Raw genomic sequence first — 7,646 nt, 5'->3', positions numbered from 1 at the left:
GTCCCTAATTCAGGCCTCAAATGCACATGGCGCTCTCACTTTGGAGCCCTGTCGTATTTCAAGGCAACAGAATAGGGTCACATATGGGGTATCGCTGTACTCGGGAGAAATTGCCTAACAAATTTTGGGGGGCTTTTTCTCCTTTTACCCCTTATGAAAAGGAACAGTTGGGGTCTACACCAGCATGTTAGTGTAAAAAAATAAATATTTTTACACTAACATGCTGGTGTTGCCCTATACTTTTCATTTTCACAAGAGGTAAAAGGGAAAAACGCCCCCCAAAATTTTTTACGCAATTTCTCCCGAGTACGGAGATACCCCATATGTGGGCGCAAAGTGCTCTGGGGGCACACAACAAGGCCCAGAAGGGAGAGTGCGCCATGTACATTTGAGGTGATTTGCACAGGGGTGGCTGATTGTTACAGTGGTTCTGACAAACGCAAAAAAAAAAACACACCTACATGTGACCCCATTTTGGAAACTACACCCCTCTCGGAATGTAATAAGGGGTACAGTGAGAATTTACACCCCACAGAAGTCTGACGGATCTTTGGAACAGTGGTCCGTGAAAATGAAAAATTTTGCACAGCCCACTGTTCCAAAGATCTGTCAGACACCAGTAGGGGGTAAATGCTCACTGTACCCCTCATTACATTCTGTGAGGGGTCTAGTTTCCAAAATGGTATGCCATGTGGGGGTTATTTTGCTGTTCTGGCACCATAGGGGCTTCCTAAATGCGACATGCCCCCTGAGCAAAATTTGCTCTCAAAAAGCCAAATATGACTCCTTCTCTTCTGAGCATTGAAGTTCGCCCGCAGTGCACTTCAGGTCCACTTATGGGGTACCTCCATACTCAGAAGAGATGGGGTTACAAATTTGGGGGGTCTTTTCTGCTATTAACCCTTTAAAAATGTGAAATTTGGGGGAAAACCAACAGTTTAGTGACAAATTTTTTTTTTTAACATATGCAAAAGTCGTGAAACACCTGTGGGGTATTAAGGCTCACTTTATTCCTTGTTATGTTCCTCAAGGGGTCTAGTTTCCAAAATGGTATGCCATGTGTTTTTTTTTTTGCTGTTCTGGCACCATAGGGGCTTCCTAAATGCAACATGCCCCCCTAGCAAAATTTGCTCTCAAAAAGCCAAATATGACTCCTTCTCTTCTGAGCATTGTAGTTCGTCCGCAGTGCACTTCAGGTCCACTTATGGGGTACCTCCATACTCAGAAGAGATGGGGTTACAAATTTTGGGGGGTCTTTTCTGCTATTAACCCTTTAAAAAATGTGAAATTTGGGGGAAAACCAACAGTTTAGTGAAAAAATTTTTTTTTTTTTTTACATATGCAAAAGTCGTGAAACACCTGTAGGGTATTAAGGCTCACTTTATTCCTTGTTATGTTCCTCAAGGGGTCTAGTTTCCAAAATGGTATGCCATGTGTTTTTTTTTCTGTTCTGGCATCATAGGGGCTTCCTAAATGCGACATGCCCCCCAAAAACCATTTCAGAAAAACGTACTCTCTAAAATCCCCTTGTCGCTCCTTCGCTGCTGAGCCCTCTACTGCGCCCGCCGAACACTTTACATAGACATTTGAGGTGTGTCCTTACTCGAGAGAAATTGGGCTACAAATATAAGTATACATTTTCTCCTTTTACCCCTTGTAAAAATTCAAAAATTGGGTCTACAAGAACATGCGAGTGTAAAAAATGAAGATTTTGAATTTTCTCCTTCACTTTGCTGCTTTTCCTGTGAAACACCTAAAGGGTTAAAACATTTACTGAATGTCATTTTGAATTCTTTGGGGGGTGCAGTTTTTATAATGGGGTCATTTCTAATAAAAAGACCCTTCAAATCCACTTCAAACCTGAACTGGTCCCTGAAAAATTGTGAGTTTGAAAATGTTGTGAACAATTGGAAAATTGCTGCTGAACTTTGAACTTTGAAGCCCTCTGGTGTCTTCTAAAAGTAAAAACTCATCAATTTTATGATGCAGTCATAAAGTAGACATATTGGATATGTGAATCAAAAAAAAAAATTATTTGGAAAATCCATTTTCCTTACAAGCAGAGAGCTTCAAAGTTAGAAAAATGCTAAATGTTAAATTTTTTCATCAAATTTGGGGATTTTTCACCAAGAAAGGATGCAAGTTACCACAAAAATTTACCACTATGTTAAAGTAGAATATGTCACGAAAAAACAATCTCGGAATCAGAATGATAACTAAAAGCATTCCAGAGTTATTAATGTTTAAAGTGACAGTGGTCAGATTTGCAAAAAAGGGCTTCGTCCTAGAGGTGAAAATGGGCTCCGTCCTTAAGGGGTTAAATGTATGTGGATGTTTTTTCATATGTTTTTTTCCTGACATTCTTCAATAGAAATTCTTGAATTACATGATGAAATAATCACATTACTTGTAAAGAACAACAGGCAAAAATAGCACCACATAAAAACACGAATATACACTTTTTCATGGCAAAAAACGTCATGCAATATGCCTGAAGTTAGGGACCCAGTCTGAAGTTATAGGTAGGGACCCTGTTACAAATTTCGCATTGGGGTTCATCTTCAAATTTTGCCTCTGAATAATAATGCATAGATGATTTACATTACTGAGGCAAAGAGGAAAATATTTCACTACCCTGTGATATTAAAAGGAACATATGGGAGCTATTAAGAAAGCTCCTTTGGAGTAATGTTATTTGTTACAGTATGCAAGTGGTTATAACAGCAATACCGAGAGTATGTTTGTTTGCCTCTGGAGCATAGTGTTCTCATACTTAAAGGGAGTCTTTCAGCAGTTTTGACCTCACCAACCTGCTAACAGCTCTACATAGGTTAGAGGTAAAACAGTTACCACATATATTTGTGGATGCTCATACTAGTTGCAAAAGTGAAAAACAAAAATGTTTTTTTGCACCTTGATCCAAGGTGTCCACTGACCGTTCTCTGACTGTGCCTTTCTGTGCAGTAAATATTCCCCAACCCCTCCCCCCTTGTGTGATAGCTCTAGCATCCACCCAATAGACCATTTGAAAGGGTTAAAACTGCTGACAGAATCTTTTTTAGGCTAAGTTTCCACTTCCACTAAGTTTTTCTGGCCACCCTAGTTTTTGAGCCAAAGCCAGAAGTGGATTCAAAAGTAATAGGAAATATAAAGGAAGGACTTATACTTCTCCTCCCTACTGGATCCACTTCTGACTTTGGCTCAAAAACCGCAGTGGCCGTACTCCAAAAACTGCCAGAAAAAAAACCAAGTGGAAACTTAGCCTAAGATGGCAATATGATAACTATCATTGAAAGCACTGTTTGGGTAAAAGCTTTACGGTCTCTATCAAAGGGAGGGATAGGTAGCTGCTTGTGAACTGTATGACATGTACTGGTACATGTACTTAAATTAAAGGGATTATCCAGTATATTTTTTAAGCAATGTGCATAGGGTGTCTGATAAAATTAAAATGTCTGTCTACCTCTATTACTTCCCTGCAGCCTCCAGTATTATGGCACCCAGTCTCTGCCACACTTCATTCCCCCCCCCCCCCCCCCAGTTTCAAATTCACACCCCTTGAGCTTGATTCATGCCTCCTCAGCCTCATATTTATACCCTCTGGGCCTGATCCACACCCCTCAGCCTCATAATCACACCCCTTGGGCTTGATTTATACCTCCTCAGCCTCATGTGCACATCCTCTGAGCCTGATCCACACACCTTGGCCTCATATTTGTGGTGTCCCGGTACCGTATTGCATACCGTACATAGTGTGGTGGTCCCCAAAGTCAGAGTAACTACGCTCAGGTAGGGTCCCCCCGGTGGGACAGCCCCTAGTCGCCTCTTTTCTACTGTAATTCTATAGTGTTTATATATGTGTATATTTAATAATGTGTGTATTTAAGATAATGTATAGAGTTCTTACCTTGTTAGCATCGCAGGACCTTTGGTCATGTGACTAGGTTAATATCCTCTATGGTATGTTAGAGGACCTTTGGAGGTCCTTGGGTCACAAGTTACCCATAACTCTTTGTAATGGTGATTGACAGAAGTATTGGACCAATTAGCACTAGTCCAGCCCCTGCCCATATAAGGGCGCTGTAGCCAATTATCGCTCTCTTGGGTTGCTGCTCTCGTGGATGCCGGACTAGCAGGACGGATCTGCGCAACTTTCAAAGACACGCTAGGCCAGAAAACCTACCGGCCTCAGCTGAACTAGTCACGCGGTCCAGCGTGACTACTGGACCGCAACTTTAGCGCATATTATCCTAAAGACTCTAAATTGCTTAATGTCCCAACCTTTGTCAATCTCCAAGAGAATTTGCATGTATAGAGACTGTTCCGATTATGAAGCTTGCATAAAATCTTCAGTAAAAGTTACAACTGTTTTCAGCAAACTCTCCGGTTGTGGACATTCCATTATTCTCTACCTCCCCATCTACCTATTCATTTGTGTGTCGTCATGCTGGAATAAACAGTACTATTTTACATCTGAGCTGGATCAACCTTTCCTTTTTGTCTAATTCTTAGTGTCAGCATAGATGGATGGTCGTAATTGGGTACTCTGGTGGAAAACAATTTTTTTCAAATCAACTGGTGCCAGGAAGTTAAACAGATTTGTAAATTACTTCTGTTAAAAAATGTTAATCTGTCTGACCACAGTGCTCTCTGCTGACACCTCTGTCCATCTCAGGAACTGTCCAGAGCAGAGGTGTCAGCAGAGAGCACTGTGGTCAGACAGAAAAGAAATTCAAAAAGAAAAGAACTTCCTCTCTAGTATACAGCACCTGATAAGTACTGGAAGGATTAATATTTTTAAATTGAAGTCATTTCCAAATCTGTTTAACTTTCTTGCACCAGTTTGTTTACACATGGTATTTCTGGTCTTTTAAGCCGCAAAATAACCATTTCTTTAATATTTATTTCTATTGGAACTCAAGGGAAAAATGGCTGGTAATTCCCATGCGGTAACATTTTACAGCCATAACTTTACGCCCATAAAATTAATGTTTTTTTGCTGGTTTGGAACCTACAAAATAACATTTGCTTATGGCCAAAAACATCTAAAAAGCTCAAAAACTGCAATTTTTTAATTGTACTAAATCTGGTGCATTTTAAGGCTATGTTCTTAATGTTTGCTGCCGGTTGAGCTTAGGGGAGCTCCATTTGCTGGGCCCATTCAGATGACTGGAATGAATTAAGAAAAAAGTACTGCAGGTTTTATTTTTTATTTCTTTTGTTTGAATCCTGAAAAACAGCAGACACCAGGTGAACACCTGATGGTCCCATACAATGAGACATGTTGGGATCCATTGGTATCCGTTGTGCAACAGAGTATTCAGTTCTATTGTTTGTCACTAGAACGGCACACTTTTCATGCGAAAAATTGATGAAAATTTCAGGATTTTTTTTTTCCATTTGATCTGTCCTTGGGCCTTTTCTGCTTTTTTATTTTAACCTGTTTATGATGTTTAGGATTTTATTTTTAATCATTTTTGCTACATTATACAATTTGCCAACATTTGCCGTGGCCAGATGTTAGCTGTAAGTCAATAGGGAACTGCAAAATGCCATATCCACTTGGCATTTTCCAGTTTGGCATTTTTTTTAATCCTTTGGGCATTTTTCACCTATTTTGGGCTCCCTGGCAGTTTTTGAAAAATGATCTCTTGTTGAAACTTTGGCGTTTTTTCAGGAAAATCTTGGTGTTTTAATCCCATAGAAGTCTAAGGGAGGAAAAAAACTCCAAGAAAAAAGCCACATGGGTTTTAACTTTGGCATTTTCGCAGGCAGTTTTTATTCTTTTTTGGACTTTAGCGAACCAAAAAAAGGATGGAGTTATCTTTTTTTTTATATATTTTGTAGGTTACCATAAAAATAAATAAAAAAAAGGTACTTATTTTCAATCAGGGACAATTAATGTAAGCGGGCAGTATTAAAAGTATATAAAAGGGGCCATGTAATTGTAAAAATAATATATATTTTTATTAATTTTGTAAAACTTTTTATTTATAATGTATTTTAATTATGTTTTATATAAAGTGTGTGGGATTTTTACTTGTTCTAAACTTTACTTTCTTTATTTTATACATTATTTAGGTACTACTACTACTCCCAGCATGGAGCAGACTGTTCCATGCTGGAAGTTGTAGAACCTGTATTAATAGACAGATCGTAGCGGGTGTCACTCCTAACACCTGTTGCGATCGTCCTTTATATTCCTGAAATACGGAGTGGCTCTCTGCTGCGCTCTGCATCTCTGTTCTATACGGCTAGCCAGTGATGTAAATAGAAATTCATATATGAATGCACCATCTGCCCAATCACTGCTCTGAGCGGCAAATATGAATCAGTTATGTGAATTTTGTGAGCTGTGCTCGCGGATACATAGTATACACATTACTGGCTCACTTAAACCCTTGTTGATCTGTGCAGTAAGGGGCGGAGCTACACAGACTCTGCTGTGAGAGGAGCCAGGGAGGTAAGTGGACGTCGGCTTCTTTATACACTATATACAGCTATCTATAGATAGCTGTATATACTGTATACTGCCCAAAGGGGCTATAGGAGCAGGGAGTCCTGTCAGTATAGTGACTGGATTCCCGGCTCCTGTATAGTATACACGGGTACACTATGCCCCCCTGTATACTATACAGCCGGGGGAGGTGAGTAGTGATGCTATTGTGGTAACTGCCTTGGGGTGTAGTGTAGTTGGAGTGTTGCTTCGGTATATGAGGGGTTAATATAACCCTTGTCACTCGTGACGCCAGGGTGAGGGTTAATACGCTGATGTAAATCTTCGGCCTATCGCCACCCTTCCCAAAAATGATAGGTGCATGCTTAAATGAATGAAGGTCCACAATAGAGATGAACTTGCATAAACTTTACTGAGGTACTTGCGGTACATCCAATTAACAGCCACAGTCTTAGCAACACAGTCTCTATACAGCACGGCAGTGATTGACAGATGCTGAGGACCATTGACTTATCCAAAGGATTATTAGAATTAGGATTGGTGCAGAGATCCGTCCGGATTTAGGGGTCTATTTAGGTCCGGTGATCTTGCAGAGTTAACAGGGATTGAGATAACTCACAGTTTTGTAAAGATGGCCGTTGCCGCAAGGCTTGGGCCTAGTCACTGCTGATGACAGCTGTGCAGATCCTCCTTCATCAGCAGCCCACGAGGAAAGAGAGAGAGTAATGGCCGCCGCTCCCTTATATGGGCAGGGCCGTTTTGGATTGGTCCGTGTCAGCTGTCACTCACCGTTACAATGCATGGTGGGCGATCACCTGACTTCCTTCAAAGGTCCTTGAACCAGAAAACCATAGAGTTTTGGAACGCATCACGTGACCCGCAGGTCCTGCGACGGCACAACAAGGTAAGTACACTTTATTTACACATTGAATTTGAATAATTTTAACTATTAAAGGGGTGACAAGGGGCTAAATATTGATGAGGACCCCACCGGTATCTAGGGACTCTGTCTTTGGGGACCTCACCACAAGGTAACGGATGCAATCACACTATACATCACTCCTCATCTCCTTACACTCTATGGACGGGGACTCTGCATCCGACCCTCAGAGTGGTACCCTGAAAGTAGTTTCCACACACCAGAAAAAACACCAGAAAAAGTGGTTTTTCTGGCAGTTTTTTGGGGCAT

This window comes from Hyla sarda, chromosome 1 (genome assembly GCF_029499605.1).
Source record: "Hyla sarda isolate aHylSar1 chromosome 1, aHylSar1.hap1, whole genome shotgun sequence".
Lineage (NCBI taxonomy): Eukaryota > Metazoa > Chordata > Amphibia > Anura > Hylidae > Hyla > Hyla sarda.
The sequence above is the reverse complement of the archived record's forward strand: the minus strand, read 5'-3'. Positions refer to the sequence as shown.